The sequence below is a fragment of the Tamandua tetradactyla genome, chromosome 14 (assembly GCF_023851605.1).
Source record: "Tamandua tetradactyla isolate mTamTet1 chromosome 14, mTamTet1.pri, whole genome shotgun sequence".
Lineage (NCBI taxonomy): Eukaryota > Metazoa > Chordata > Mammalia > Pilosa > Myrmecophagidae > Tamandua > Tamandua tetradactyla.
Window position 1 is genome coordinate 29914949 of NC_135340.1, and position 14464 is coordinate 29929412.

Consider the following 14464-nt stretch of genomic DNA (forward strand, 5'->3'; position numbering starts at 1 on the left):
CCAGATGGCGCCGTGCAGGCAGTTAGTGCCTGGATAGCAATTTACAGGTTCCCAGATCCTTTCTTCTTGTCGCTCCCCAAAAGCCTAAATCAAGGCTCAGTGGATCAGGAATCAAAGAGGGCAAACCAGACGTCGCGAACATGTAGCCGTTTGGTCAGGATGCAACAGAACCCGACAGAGTATTTCTGGAGGGAGCCACTGGCCAGCGTCATGCATATCAGAGGAGAAAGAGGAAAATAAGGAGAAAAGGGGATAAATTAAAAAGCAAGCAAAAATGAGGGGAACCAGGGAGCGCCTATTATAGTGCCAAAGACAAATACTGCACCAGATAATGTTAATCAGACAACAATGACTATTTCGGAGCTGCGATAACGCGGGAGCATAGAATCAACTCTGTGGAAATGAAAGCACAGCACGTTTGTTGAAGACTGGGAGCAGGGAAAGCACTGGGAGAAAAGGGGGGTCGGGGTTGGGATGGAAGGGTGAGGGATTGCTGAGGCTGCCATTCGGAGCACGTGGTTTTCCTTTGCGGTAATTAGGCCGCGTGGAGGCTGTGCGGGCTGGGAGAGGAGGAGAGGAATTAAGAACTGCTTATTAGGAGCCCCTGGGTGCCGGGGTAGTGGGAGAGACCCGTGAGAGGGGGAGGGGAGGGGAGGTCAGAGGCGAGTGGAATGCTTAGAATAGTTAGCTGTCTTTTTCCTTTTACCCAGTGCAATCTGAATTGTTTTTCTCTGCAGTCCCAGGGCTCCATTAGTTTCAGCGGAGTTGGGGCTGGGGAGGAAGTGGGTAGGGGGTCTCGAGGAGAAGGGCCAGAGGCCTGGTCAAGAGAAGGAAAAGCAGTCTTAGCCAATGGAGAAAAGGAGAATTCCTGAAACTGGGGTCCAAAAGGGGCTCTGAGACCATCTAGTTGACCTTTCTATTTCCCACATGAAAGGACCGGGGTGGCTTCCTGGGTTAGAGTTAGAGGTCTGCACAGGTTGCTGAGGTGGCTGCCAGAAATCATTGTATCCTCAAAAAGCCCAAATATGAGTGTAAAGTTACTGTGCCTAGTAATTTTGCAGTCTCAAAGGCACTGCAAACTCCAAGTGTAGGGTGCCACCATGTCATAAATATGATGACACATCTCAAGCAAAGGTGCCAGATACAATAAATCTGAATGTAAGATGTAATAATTGGTCTTGTGGTTTAGACTTCAGAAAGGTTCTAAAGATTACTTTGGATTTTCTAGGAATCTTAAAATGTTAAAGTTTTTCCAGCATACAAAATGGTAAATGGAAAGGACTGAGTTTTGGCATCACAGAGATTGGATTTAGATCCTAGTCCACCTTGGTTGTTGACCCATTACTTGGGGCAAGACTTTTAAACCCCTCTTGACTTCTCATTTATAAAATGAAGATAATAATAATACTATATCAGAGGATCATTTTGAGAATTACATAAGATAGTGCTTGTAAATTTTCTAATCATTGTATCCTCTCCATAAGCGATTTGTAACTTTACGTCAGACAAAGGGTTAATATTCATAAACAATAAAGGATTCTTACTTATCAATAGGGAAAATGGACACAGAATATGGATGAAATTTGCTAGAGGACATAAATATATATACATAAATGAAGCTCACGAGAAATCAAAGGAATGCAAATTAGAGCAAAAATGGGAAATATTTTTTATTATCAAAATTGCAAAATATTAAAAATGATAGTAATAAGAGTTGTATAAATTAAAATGGCAATCTTAATTAACATCGAAAATGTAAATCAATGCAGTCTTTATACAAGACACTTTATTAATGAATTGTGCATGCTACTGTAAAGACATGCACATCTTTAAATACTTTGCTAGAATAAATTCCTAGAAGTGGAATTTCAAAATCAAAGATTGAGTTGCAAAGAATACATTTCATTATTGTTAATGACAATAAAAATATTTTAGAAATACCTGAACAGCCCAACAATGAGGATCTGCCTAAACAAACTTGATTATTCCCACAGACGGAATACTATACAGTTAGTGAAAGTGGCTGTGCCGGAGTAGATTTATTGATATGGAAAGATGGTCACCTTGTATGTAAGTGAAAAAAGCAGGCTACTATGTCACCCAAGTTGTGTGTGTGTGTGTGTGTGTGTGTGTGTGTGTGTGTGTGTTTTAGAGGGTGTGTTACTTAGGGTTCTCTAGAACTAACTCCTCTTTGTTAAATCCAATGGATATTTTTCAGTCTCTGTTAAATTTGATCTCTTGGCGCATTCTATACTGAGACTATTTCCTCTCTTTCAGCACCCCCTTTCTTGACTTAAATTATGCTGAGCGAGGTCTTCTGTCTTCTGGGGCTGCTCCTTCTCAGCTCTTTTCATGCTCATCTTCCTTGTCCTGTCTCATAAACAGCAGGGCTCCTCAGGTTTCATCCTAGACTCTTTTGTTGTTTTCATTCTGCACACCCCTTTTAGGCAAACTATTTATGCCGCTGGCTTTATTTTCCTTCTCTGTGTTTATGATTCCTAAACTCTGTTACCAGCCAAGTTTCTCTTCTGACCTCAGGATCAGTTTATCTTAAGGGTCTGTTGAACATCTCTTGGCTGTCCCAAGGGTACATCAATTCATCCAATCATTCAGTATTGAACCTCCCATTTTACCCCACCCTCCAAGCATTCCCCTCCTCCTTGGTTCCTTATTTCAGTTAGCAACCCATCCACCAGGTGTCTAAGCCGGTTTGTCAACCTAGATATAAAAAATTGACTCATTCCCCAAATACAGGACAATTCTGGCTTCAAGATAAATAATGATAACGAAAGGTTATAACATTGAATAATGTCAGAATTCCTGTGTGCACAATAATATAAATAAATAAATGGATGTATAGATAAACACAGAAGGGAAAGCTTTCCTTACAGAAGAAGTCAACTAATAAACATAGAAGGGATGATAGATCTAATCATCCACTGTCATTATAACAAGTATTTTAGGGAAGTGTCATCAATATATGCTAAACTAGTCAGCATGTGCCTCCTAATATGATGCACTGAAAAGAGCTCAGCCTCACTTTTGTTGTATTCCTGGAAAAGTACTTAATCTAATCATGAGGAAACATCAGACAAACCCAAACAAGGGTCATTTGATAAAATGCCTGGCCTGCACTCTAAAAAAAATGATAAGATCATGAAATTTAAAAAAAGACTCAGAAATTGTTCCAGATGAAAAGAAACTAAAGATGTAAGGCAGCAGAATGCAATGAAATGTCTTGGATTTTCTTTTAAAGGACCTCAAACTGGAAAAATTTGAGTGAGGTCTGTAGATTGTATAATAGTATAGCAATGTTAATTTCTGATTTTAATAATGGTACCGTGGTTTAAGGAGAGAATTGTTGCTTTTAGAAGAAGGCACTGAGAGTTTAGGTATAAAAAGGTGACATAGGATGACTATGGTTTATATGGATAAGTGAAATGAATGACAACCATATTTCAAGGGACAGGAGGGAGGGATTGCGAACACTCTATTATAAGGTACTTGCACTACCTGGTAACTTGGTAGAGTGTCATTTGAGCATGGACTTACATTAGCCATAAATGTGTTGCATTTTCAAGAGCAACCACTAAATGAAGTTTAAAATGAGGTACAATTGATATACTAAGAAAGGAGAAAAATGTAATCATATTCAATGTTCAGTTGAAACCAGGGAAGGCAGAAAAAGAGTGGAATTAAAAAAAATAAAAACAAAAGAAAGGAATAGAAAACAGTTACAAATATGGTAGATCCAACTATATAAATAATCACTTTAAATGTGAATGGTATAATACACCAACTAAAGGCAAAGGCTATCAGAGTATATAAAAATAAAGTCCAACTCTATACTGTCTATAAGAAACTCACTTTAATTATAAAGACAGGGAGAAAAAAATAAATGGATGTAAAGAAAGATATACTGTGCTAACCCTAATGAAAAGAGAGCTGGAGGGTGCACGGGTAGTTCAGTGGTTAGAATGCCCGCCTTCCATGAGGGAGACCTGGACCGCGCCCCCTCCACAAAAAAAAGAGAGAGAGAGTGTGCTGGTTTGAAAGGGTATATGCCCCCTAAGAAAAGCCATGTTTTAATATGGATCCCATTTCTTAAAGGTAGAATAGTCTCTATTCAATGCTGTGTATTTGGGACTGTGATGGGATCATCTCCCTGGTTGATGAGATTTAGTTAAGAACGGTTGTTAAACTGGATTAGGGGATGACATGTCTCCACCCATCTGAGTGGGTCTTGATTAGTTTCTGAAGTCCTATAAAAGAGGAAACATTTTGGAGAATGAGAGATTCAGAGAGAGCAGAGAATGCTGCAGCACCACGAAGCAGAGAGTCCACCAGCCAGCGACCTTTGGAGATGAAGAAGGAAAACGCCTCCCGGGGAGCTTCATGAAACAGGAAGCCAGGAGACAAAGCTAGCAGATGATACCGTATTCGCCACGTGCCTGTCCAGCCGAGAGAGGAGCCCTGACTGCGTTCGCCATGTGCCTTTCCAGATGAGAGAGAAACCCTGAACTTCATCGGCCTTCTTGAACCAAGGTATCTTTCCCCGGATGCCTTTGATTGGACATTTCTATAGACTTGTTTTAATTGGGACATTTTCTCGGCCTTAGATCTGTAAACTAGCAACTCATTAAATTCCCCTTGTTAAAAGCCATTCCGTTTCTGGTATATTGCATTCCAGCAGCTAGCAAACTAGAACAGATGAATTTCAGACAAAGCATATTTCTGAGCAAGAAAAATTATCAGAGATCAACAAGGGCATTATATAATATAGGGGTCAGTTATCCAAGAAGACAAAACAATCCTTAATGTGTATACACCTAACAACAGAGCATCAAAATACATGAGGTAAAAACTGATAGTACTGCCAGAAAAAATAGACCCTTCCAGTATTATAGCTGGAGATTTAAACACCCATCTTTGAGTAAATGACAGATCCAGCAGGCAGAAAATTAATATAGATATAGCTGAACTGAACAGCACTATCAATCAACTTGATCTAATTTTGCATCCAACAAGAGAAGAAAGCACATTCTTCTTAAACTCATATATGACGTTCACCAAGAGAGACCACATCCTAGGTTTATTTATTTTATTTTATTTTTTTTGTATGGGCAGGCACTTGGAATCGATCCCAGGTCTCCGGCATGGCAGGTGAGAACTCTGCCTGCTGAGCCACCGTGGCCTGCCCAGCATCCTAGGTTTATTTTAAACGCACTCAACAAATTTAAAAGAACACAAACCTTACAAGGAATGCTCTCAGATCACAGTCGACTCAAACCAGGAATATTTGGAGATTAAACAATACAATTCTAAGTAGCACATGGGTCAAAGAAGAAGTCTCATGACAAAACTAGTTTGAAGGATCAATGTATCTGCAAATTAGTGTGAAGCTGTCACTTGTCTTCATCTCTACTGCCACTACCCTGATATAGTTCTTTTGCATGAACTATAACAACACCTAACAAAAAAATAGCAGAATGAAACGCTGTATTTGAGATGCTACTCTATCAATAAGACAAGAAAAGGGAATTGGAAAAGATAAGAATTGGAAAGGAAAATGAAATGGTCAATATTTAAAGATTTAAAGACTATCTACATACATGACCCAAAAGAATCCACAAGCCAATACAGCTAGTTAGACTGAACAAGATCAATATACAAAAATCAATTCCTATACAACAATAACCAATTAAAATTTGTATTTTTTTAAATGATGACTGTGGTGGTTTGAAGCCATATGCACCCCCAAAAAATATGTTCTTAAATTTAAGCTATTCCAGTAGTTGTGAACCCATTCGTTGTAAGTAGGACCTGTAGATGTCCTACTACTTCAATTGCGGTGTCACCCACCTCAATCAGGATGGGCCTTTAGACCTATTATTGGGGCCCTTTATGAGCAGAGTGAAATTCAGATGTATGAAGAAAAAGCCACAGGATACAAGAAGCTGAACCTGGAAGAGAAGGGAAAGATGAAGAGATGCCACCATATGCCTTGCCATGAGACAAGCTAAGGACCCCAGGGTCACCCACAGTCAGCCCCAGAACTCTGCAGTCTTCAGGGAGAAAGCTTCTCCTTGGTGATGCCTTGATTTGGACTTTGTTTTAGCCTCAAAACCATATACTAATACACTCCCATCATTTAAGCCAACCTACTTCATGGTATTTGCTTGAGCAGCCTAGGAAACTAAAACAATTCCATTCACAATAGCAGTAAAATTATAGGGTTTCTAAGAATGAATCTAACAAAGAATGTAAAACACTTAAGGATTAAAATAATAAAAGTTTATGAAGAACATAAAAGAAGACCTGAATAAATTGATAAGATATACATCGCTGATGAATGGTGTAGCTGATCTACATGTTGCTTACTTGAAATCTATTCACCACCTTCTTTTTAGCCAACAAAATTAGCAAATTTGGAGGGGGACAGAAATATGTTTTGCTAAACTTTCTTGGAGATAGGCATGATTTTTGACAAAGTTCTGGCTAATGAGAGGTAAGCAGATGTCTGGGACAGCTTCTTTTTTATTGTTGTTTTGTTTGTTTTACTTTCCTAGTGTAATATTACCCCTTTTTCTTCCTTTTTTCTAATAGAAATAAAATGCGGAGCCATCTTGTGACAAGGAAGCAAAATGCATACGGATGAAAATCAACATGCTACAGACAGAAGAAGCCCGAGACACTGATGAGATGAGATGACGTTGTGGGGCAGCAGCCCTAGACCGCTCGGCTCCAGATTGCTTGTGATATGAAGAACATAAACCCGTGTATGCATTACTATATGCCAGGTTTTTCCTACTTGAATCCAAGACATGGCCAAACATTACAGCTGGGAACACTCAATTTTTTAAAGACGGCAATTCTCCCCAAATTATTTCATAAATCAAGCAGACAATTGCGGTGATCTAGACCTGGCTGATAAACATCGCCACTTTTGTGTAGTTGTGAAAAATGACAAACAGGAAGCTACCGCATCCGGTTTTGGGCTCTCTTTAGTATTCTCTGGACCCAACCCAGAAACCTGAAACTTGCTTTACTTACTGTATTTATCTCCTCCTTTCACCCTAGCTGCACCATCAGGTCTCTTTGCATGTATTTATGCTCCAGAGACACACCCTCCTCAGCAGAGGTCTTCTCAACCCCCACCCCCCAATTCCCTGCCTCCTTCCTGTCCCCCTCAGCAGCATTCACACTCCACACTCTGGGGTGGACTTCGTTAGAGCTAATTAAGCCTCCAGAGACAAGGATCCACCTTCAATGTGCTTAGGGTGGGGAGCCCTGCAGGTGGGAACAGAGGAGATTTTCACAATTCTCAGAGCAAGAAAAGAGGGTGTGTTTTCTCAGAAATAATCCCCTGATTCTGATCACTCCTGGGGGGAGCTTCTGATAAGTGATTCAGCACCCCTGTAATCGCACACCGCACAGAGGTGAGCAATACTTTCCAGGCACACCCTCTATTCCACAGCCTTTTTGTCAGGCCTGTCTTTGTAGCTATAGTCCATGAGTTACCTGTGTTATTTTGCTGGCCTCTCTCTCTGTCTTCTACTGTAGAACCTTTACTTCCAGGTACCTCATTCATGACCTTACCCTTCCTCTCCTGCCAAGGAATTCCTGGGAGTCTCCAAAAGGGTTCCTCATCAGAGCTCACAAGGCCTTTGCCAGCCCATGGAGCCTACAGTTTTCCTCTTGTCCTGCACTGACCCATCTCTCTCCTGCAGAGCTTTGCACAGCCTATAACCGTACATGGAAGCATCTCAGTGCCGCATGTGAGCCCTCACCTTCTCTAATGTTCTTGGAATGAATACAGGACACGGACGCTCAAGAGGATGCGGTGTTTCCTTTGAAATTTTAAAACTTCACTGTCACATGCCTAAATGGTAACAACACCTCTTCCCCCTTTCCTTGGTAATAAACTTTTACATTTCAGCAGCAAAGCAAATCTGCTGTGTCTCAGCGCTTCAGTGTCCTTTCAGAAATTTTTTGCCAAAAAAATCTGCATTTTTTTTGCTCATGTCCTCTCTTTTCCACAAGCTGAGCTGAAGCAGAGAAACTGTGCTGTCTCCTTGTCTTTTGCTCTCTGTTCACATCATATCCCTTCTCCTCCAACCTAAGGTGTATGCTTCATATTGAAGCTTTCAGTGTGCGGTGTTTCCTCTTCCAGGTTCTAGAAAAAAAAGATATCTTGCTGGCTGGGCTCCAGATGAAAACCTTCTTATGGCTTCTAGCCTAATTTAGGTGTGCTATGCAACAAGGTAAGTGAAAATCCCACACACCAGGCTTGCAACCTGAGATTTAAATTCATATCTCAATAAAAGTTTATTTAAAAAATGGTAAAGGACTTTAATAGACAATTCTCCAAAGAAAATATACCTGTGGTCAAACGTATATGAAGAGGGCAGGTGATGGTGGCTCATTGGCAGAATTCTTATCTGCCATGCTGGAGACCCGGGTTCTATTTCCGGTGCCTGCCCATGCGAAAAAAAAAAAAAAAAAAAAAGTATAGGAAGAGATAGTCAATGTCAATAGTCATTTGATCAAATTAGTCATTTGATTTGCAAATCAAATCCACAATGAAATAACACTTCATACCCACTAGGATGGCTATTATTAAAAAAAAAAAAAAAAAGGACACTGACAGTATTGTCAAGGAGGGGGAGAAATTAGAACCCTTGTGCATTATTGCTGGTGGGAATGTAAAATGGTGCAACTGCTGCGAAAAGCATTTCAGTGGTTCCTCAGTAAGCTACAAAGAATCGCCACATGACCCAGCAATTCCACTCCCAGGCATAGATCCAAGAGAATTGGAAGCAAGCATTCAAGCAAATGCTTTTATATAAATGTTCATTACAGGACTCTTCATAATAGCCAAAAAAGTGGAAACAACCCAAATGTCCATCACTTGATGACATGTTGTATATCCATATTCAACCATTTTTTAGAATATTTATAGATATATGCCATAATACGGACAGACCTCAAAAATATTTTGATATGTGAAATAAACCAGACATGAAAGGTCACATATTGAATGATTCCATTTATATGAAACATCAAATGGGTAAATCCATAGAGAAAGAAAGACTAGTGGCTGCCAGGAACCTGGCGTGGGGGATGAATGGAGAGAGACTCCTTACTGGGCACAGGGTTTCCTTTTGAAGCGATGAAAATGTTTTGGAACTAGTTAGAGGTGAGATTACACACACTGTGAATGTGCTAAATGCCACTGAAATATACACTTAAAAATGTTATGTGAATTTTACCTCAATTGAAAAAAAAAAATACCAGAGACTTGCAGGGTCACGTAGGGGTAGTTCATGAAAGTTAAATCCAAGAAGATGAGGGGTTTTGGAAAAAAGACAGTTTGGAGAAGAAGTGGAAAAAATGAGTTCCATTTTGTGCCATTGAGCTTGATGTGTCCATACAGCCTGCAGGGGAAGGTTCCCAGAAGCTGATCAGGATGGCAAGTCTAGAGCTCAGGAGAGGAGTCTGGATTTGAGTTCCAGATTTGAGGGTCATCAGGCTGGAGGTAGAAGTTTAATCTGAACATGTGGATATGGGTTCTCCCAGAGACTTCTGGCACAAATGGTGTGCAAAAGGGCCCCACCAAGGTCACATTTCATTCTTTTTCCATGTAAATATCCCATTATTGCAGCAGCATTTGTTGAATTTTGGGGGAATCGGGGAAGGAGTGCATGGGCCAGGAATCAAACCCAGGTCTCCTGCATGGCAGGCAAGAATTCTACCACTAAATTACCCGTGTACTTCTCATATTTCCATTTTGATATAACCATGGTATGTGCACATCTCTTGGCTGTACCATAGGAAAATGTTGTTAAATAACTCAATGGAAACAGACCTTGCTATTATTTTGGTGTGGATCTGACAACGAATTCTCTTAGATGCATTACATGGGTGGAGTTCTTTGGCATGCCAGTAGAGTGAAAATATGACCTATGATTAGAGCGTTACCAGAACAACCTACTGCAGGCACCTCCTTATCACTTCCATCTCTCTTTGCCTCACTTTCCCAGTACTTGGAAAGATACAAAATTTCAAAAAATAAATAAAACACCTGAGTTTCTGAGAAATCTATCCTCTGAAGCATATTCTTTTTTTTATTATTAATTAAAAAAAATTAATTAACAACATTTAGAAATCTGAAGCATATTCTTTTGAAGAGAAAGGTTTTGGCATCAGATTAATCTAAATTTCAATATTGGCTAGATTATATTATTAACTATGTGATTTAAAGCACGTTATTTAATTTCTTCTAGTTTTTTTCAATGCCCTAAAAATATAGGCACACAGGACTGTTACAATGATTAAATGAGATAAGGTATATGAAACATCAGGTCCAGAATTGGCACATAGTAGGTATTTTTCCTTGATGATTTTGCAGTATCAACCATAGACCAATATAATGATGCTTTCAGAATCCTAGCTGGCAGATTCACTGTGAGCCAAATAAGTAAAGCTGACTTAGTTTGCAGGTTCTAGCCTTGTAATTTGTCTTCCATGTGCCAATCCTTCAGAAATGTTTGGATAACTCTACTTTTTGGTGGGAGCAGGCTATTTATCCTCAATTTCTTTAATTAATAATAAAAAAAAGAATATGCTTCAGAGGATAGATTTCTCAGAAACTCAGGTGTTTTATTTATTTTTTAAAATTTTGTATCTTTTCAAATGTGTTGCTTCAAACTCTGAAAACCCCAATCCCCAAACTCCAAAGGCAGCAGGTAAAAAGAAAGCTACAGACCAATCTCAAACAGGAATTTGGGTACAAAAATTCAAAATAAAATACCTACAAATAAAATACAGCAGCGTATTAAAAATAATGAATTTTAAACAATAATTTGTTCAGAATATGCAAATGGAATTTAATTTTAGGAACATTGTTAATATAACATGTGCTACCAATTAGTCAAAGGATAAAACACCATGGAGTTCTTAGCAGTGATTTTATTTCCATCTTTTTCTCAATGCTATGTCAGTTTGATTTTGCAGGATCTTGATTGATTTTTAAAACTTGACCTTGAAATATTTTACCATCCACTAATAGATTTCACTATGATTGAGTGGTTTTATTTCATTCATTAGTAGAAACTCCTTGGGTCCTCACAGCATGTGCTATAATAGTTTTCTCTTTTGTAACAGTTATCATCACATCTATCTGTCTATTCCTTTAACATTGAATTATGTGTCCATCTAACTACACTTCTGATTTCTCTAATAACCATGGTCTCCTTATAGAAGTAAACACATTTTAGTACATCTTTTTATTCCAGATAGCACAGTTCTCAGCATACAATAAGCAACCATGTTGTCATAGCCACACAGCAGTGTTTTCTAATCTATCAACAAATTATATTAGTGACTATTACATCCTGAAACAATATTCACATTGCCATAAATATTTTATATGATTCCACTAAGAGGAAAAGATTGAAGCAAATGACTATAGCAAAGGTGATATTTGTAATAACTTTTTACTTGATATTTTGAGAATGCACACAGTTTTGATAGTTAATCAAATGGTATGTAAGATACTGTTTGATATTTAGAGTTCAAGTAACTCTGTTATCTGTATTTATAGATTTTTTTCCTTCCTTGCTTTTATTTTAAATTGGTTTATGGAATATATTGTACAAACAGGCTTTACGATGATTACTTAGATATATAAATTTAATATGCCTATGGATAAGCTAACTAGGATATCCATTTTAGGTGCTTAAGAATTCCACGTTAATGGTAAAAATATTAGTATCTTCATGTTTTCCTGAAATAAGGAAAATATTTAGTAACATAGGTTAGTACTATAGCAATACAGATATTTGTAAGAACTTTCTACTTGATATTTTGAGAGCATTTACAGTTTTGACAGCTGATCAAATGGTATCTCAGTTTGTTTTTAATACTTAGAATTTAAGAACTTTATGCAAATATGTAGATTTTTTCCTTGTTGCCTTAATTTTAAATCGGTTTATGAAACTTTCTGCACAAACACAGGCTTTATAATGATTAACAGACACTCTATTTCAATATGCCTATGGTTAAGCTAAGATATTCATTGTTGGTGGTTCTAAGTGTATTGTTCATTTCCTTAAATTAAAAATAAAAGACTGAAGCAAATGAAATAGCAGCAAAAAGCACAGCAGTGAATAGAATTAATTGTTAAAGAGTGTGCAATAGACGCAGGTACTGTGGAGATAGGAGGAAAGAGTGGCGAGGGGTCTGGGTTCATTGGGGCTCACATCAGAGTGGAGGTGAAGAGAGGTGTAAATCGAATCTACCTGCCCGGGCTCCAAATGCTCATTACAGACTGAGACGGCACTCGTGTCTTTTAATTTCATTTATGGTTCTTTCTGATATGCATATGCTTTTTCACTTAGGCAAATATACCAGTATTTTCTTTACTGGTCTGTGTTTTTTTGTGTGTGTGTCTTGGTAGGGAATCTTCCCCACCTTAAGGTTGTAAAGATATCCTATATTTTCTCTTTAACTTGCAAAAATTTACGTTTTGCATCCGCATCTCTAACCATCTCTAATTCCTATTTGGTGATGGTGTGAATTAGAGCTTCACAGTCCATCCATTCCGTACTAATTTGCAATGCCTCGGTCATCTATTAAACCTCTATATGAGGTCTGTTTCTGAACTTTCTACTCTCTTGTACGGGTCTTTTATTTTTTTAAATCCTCATGTGAAGATTACATTTTCTTAATAGTTACAGCCTTGAAATAAATACTGATATTTAGTAATGTGAGCCACCCCGCTTATTCATCTTTAAATTTTTTCTTGGGTATTCTAGGGCTTTTGATTTTCTATTTAAATTTTAGGAACAACTTAAGTTCCTTGAAAAACTCTGTTGGGCTTATGATGCGAATGCATTTTCTCTACAAGTTAGTTTTAAAAGAATTGACATCTTTAGGAATATTGAGTCTTCTCATCCAAGAATAAAGTGTGTTTTACCATTTATTTTTCTTTTCTTTTAAATAACTTTCTCCACTGAAGTCTTACACAATTTTTCTTATTTATTCCATAGATACTTTTGAGATTTTGTCTCTATTATAAATAAAACCCTTTTAAAAATTGTATTTTATAATTGTTTTAGATGTCTAGGACCCAAATGATTTTTCTATATTTGCTTTGTATCCAACAAACTTTCTGACTCTTTTATTAGTTTGTGGATTCCATTAGATTGCCTATTAGCCTGTTCAGTAACCTGTTCACTAATGTGCATTACATTAGTGTAAATCACGTCTGGGCACTTAAAATTATTGTCAAACACATATAAAGTTTAAAAACTCCAGAATGCAAAATAGAGCGCATCTCTTATTTTCTATAAATGGATGTGATTTTGACTTGAGCTTGCCGTGCGTTTGAGCTGGCAGAGAATCCAATGTTACTTCACTCTAGGATCACGCCGTGGTTCCAAGGTCTTGAACAAGGCTAAGGAGGGCCACCCCTACCAGGCGGTGGGGTCGAGAACACGTAAGTCCAGCCCATTTGCTGCATCCCCTCTGGTGTCTCTGAGCAGACAGCCTCTCCCAGTGCTCCCTGCCACATCCATGTCACACTGAGGCCACAGAGGACTCTCGGTGGAGGTGAAGAGCCCAAGCTGAGAGCTCCATTTCTCTGTCACTCCCATAAGACCTGGCCACCTCATCTGTCTCTGCCTCTGAGAAGTGTGAGGGCTTCATGGGAGTATCAGCAGCTAGCTATTCCATGAGCAGAAAATGCAGGTTGGAAACAAGACATTGTGTTGGAGAGGAAAGGAGAGCTGAATAGTAAAAGGGAGCAGACAGAGAAGTCCTCAGCATATCGCTTTACACTCATGTGATGACACCCCCTCCTCCAGGCCTAACGCCCAAGGTCCAAGCAGGATTGAAAAAAAAAGAAGGAACAATAGGCTAAGGAGAAGATACCAGTTTAAAAAGCTCTCCTGGAAATGGCTCTGTGACTTTATTTACACTCCATTGGCTAGAATTGTGTCACATGTAAACCCTTACATGCAAAGGAATCTGCGAGAGCGAATGTGTTTTATCTGGATACATTACAAAACTGGAGTTCTTTAATAGAGATGAAGGAAAGATTGGTAATGGGCAGACAACTAGCAATGTCAGCCAGAAATAATATCCCCATTTTAAAAATGAGAAAACTAAGTCTTAAAGCCTTCTCCACCAACATCAGCCAAGAAAATCTTTGGAATTGCTGAGAGGGTCTGAATAAGACACATCTCTTAAAGCAGACCAATACGGACTCTGTAACGAAGTCACCTGCCTAAGATTGGCAACCTAGATATAATGGGGCCCTGATAGATCCTGGACCCATGAGAGATATTTTTATGTGGTTTAATGCCTGTGGACACTTGGTCACCAGAAGGTGACTCATCCCACCAGATCTGTGGTTGAGAAGATCTGCGAAGATTGCTGTCCAAGCACCACCAAGCCCTTG